The following is a 2,193-nucleotide window of genomic DNA, read 5'->3' as shown; positions in this document are numbered from 1 at the left end:
GTCTTTGACGAAAGGCCCCCATTTCAATCCACTTCTGAACACCGGAACCGCTGGCACAATGAAAACCCTAGATGCAGGTGCTGGTTCGGGGAAAGAGGTGGACCCCCCGTTACTTGAGATGGAAGTAGGTCCCCGAGAGGTTTTCTCTAAATATCTACACGCCAAGGGACTGGTGTCTGAGCAGCAGCCTTGATGAAACCAGAGCAGCTCCCGGAGGCGGCAGGTGAGCCGACCCCTGGGCTTCACCTGGGCCAGCAGGAGACTGGCTAGGTACATTCTGCGGACCTGTGAACACTCCATGGGGTTCCAGAGGCGGAATCCAACGGATCCTGGGGAAAGGTGGTCTGGAGCTGGGTTCCTTCTCCAGGAGGTAAGTCTCCGCTCAACCTGAGTTGAGGTTTTCTTTATTTGTCTTAAGGATTCGCCCCGTGTTGAGTTCTCTCCACAACACTCATGGTAGAGGTGCAGTGGAGGCAATAGCTACTGCAGCACCCTGCTTGCCCACTGTGACCACCCATCCAGTTCTGCTTGGGGCTCAGGCTCCCACACCACCCCCTCTCCCCCCAAACACCCAGCTTAGCAGGATCGTCGAGACAGCAGGGCCCTGTGGTGGACTCCCTGGCAACCCCTCAGCTTGTTAAAAGCAAGCCTCCACCATCAGAGCATACGGTCCATCACGCCAGATATAGTTATATGTTAAAATGTAATACCACCTTATCACAAGTTTGATCTCCCTTTGGCCCATTTTAAAGTGGTTTCCATTTTTAACATTTTTTGCTTTATTTGTGAGGTCTGTTTTGTCTAGTTGCTGTCTGCTTCCTGGTTGTGTTTCGTGTGATTTTCTGTATAGTAGAATCCAGGACTGGTAACTGGATGGGGTGGGTGGGGTGTTAATGGGAGCTAACAAGGATTATGAGAACAAAGTGTCCTGACTATAAACCCTGAACGATTGAACTGTATGAGTAGGGAAGTTACATCAAACAATTACAGAAAAGGAAGAAAGGTATCCATTGATTTCTTGTTGGGGCGAAAAATTGGGGAAGGGTTTGGCATCCTATTTCTAATGCCTCACTTTTCAAAATACCCTCTGTCCACCCAGGGGATCTGCTTTTCCCCACGGAGGTGACAGCAGGCGCTTCCACACTGGGACCCCGCTGCCCCGACTCCAAAGAAGGGAAGACAAGAAGGGCATGAAGTGTTACGTAAGGTTTTCTTTTATTTAAAAGATCATTCACAAAATACCGTATCCATAGATTTCCTTCCTGTCATACAGGTGAATGTGTTACGTGTCTGGAATCTCATTCTTACATCAGTCACCTGGGGTGGCCCAGAGGGTCGGGTGCATGTGTCTGGTTCTTCAGTTTTTCCACATGGAAGATGTAAGGAGGTCACCTGAAAGCATCAGGTTTGATTACAACCACATAATGCATGTCTTTCTTAAATTAATAAGTATCGGTGTTACACAAATGGTTCTTATCTTAGAAGCAGAGAAGATAGGTAGGAGTGGGGAAGGGAAGGAAGCTGAGTTCTGTAAATTTTGCTGGGACCTGGACCTTGTACTACAGACACAGGAGAAGCCAAGGCTGGAGAGTCAACGGTGACCAGCTACCTAAGCACACGACCCTGGCCCAGGCCAGGCCAGCTCACCGTCCTCCCACCACCCTGGCCAGCTCCTCTGTCCTTAGGACTTGAGCTGCTGGCTGCCCCAGAACTACTGCCCAGGGAAGACAGGGACTTGGGGGGAGAGAAGGTGTATGTTGTCACACAGAGCAGCTCAAGGTCAAAGTCGGTGGCCTGCCTGGCTACCTGGAGGAAAACACTAGGCGGGAATAAAGCACGCTGCCCCAGAGGCTGAGGCGGGGGCCAGGCTGGGACTGACTGACAGCCCCAAGAGGGGATGCGAAGCCTCCCGAGGGCTCTGCAGAGCGCTGTTTCCAAAATACCAAGTCAGAGACGGGAAGTGCCAGACTCTAAGCCCATTTTCACTGCCCGGACGAGCTACACACACGAGGGAGGGACAAGCACCAAGCACACAGACAACATGGCTTTAGCAAACACCAGTGGCCAATGTCAGGTGGGTTGGGCTCGGCTCCACCCAGCCACCCCTGCCTCCTTCCCCAAAGTGCCTCTTCCCTCAGACACAGATGATGCCTGTCGGCTGGCTGCAGCTGTCAGAGGGAAGAGCCCTCACAC

Source organism: Echinops telfairi, unplaced genomic scaffold (assembly GCF_000313985.2).
Source record: "Echinops telfairi isolate 266 unplaced genomic scaffold, ASM31398v2 ScPeMD7_5;HRSCAF=22, whole genome shotgun sequence".
Taxonomy (NCBI): domain Eukaryota; kingdom Metazoa; phylum Chordata; class Mammalia; order Afrosoricida; family Tenrecidae; genus Echinops; species Echinops telfairi.
The sequence above is the reverse complement of the archived record's forward strand: the minus strand, read 5'-3'. Positions refer to the sequence as shown.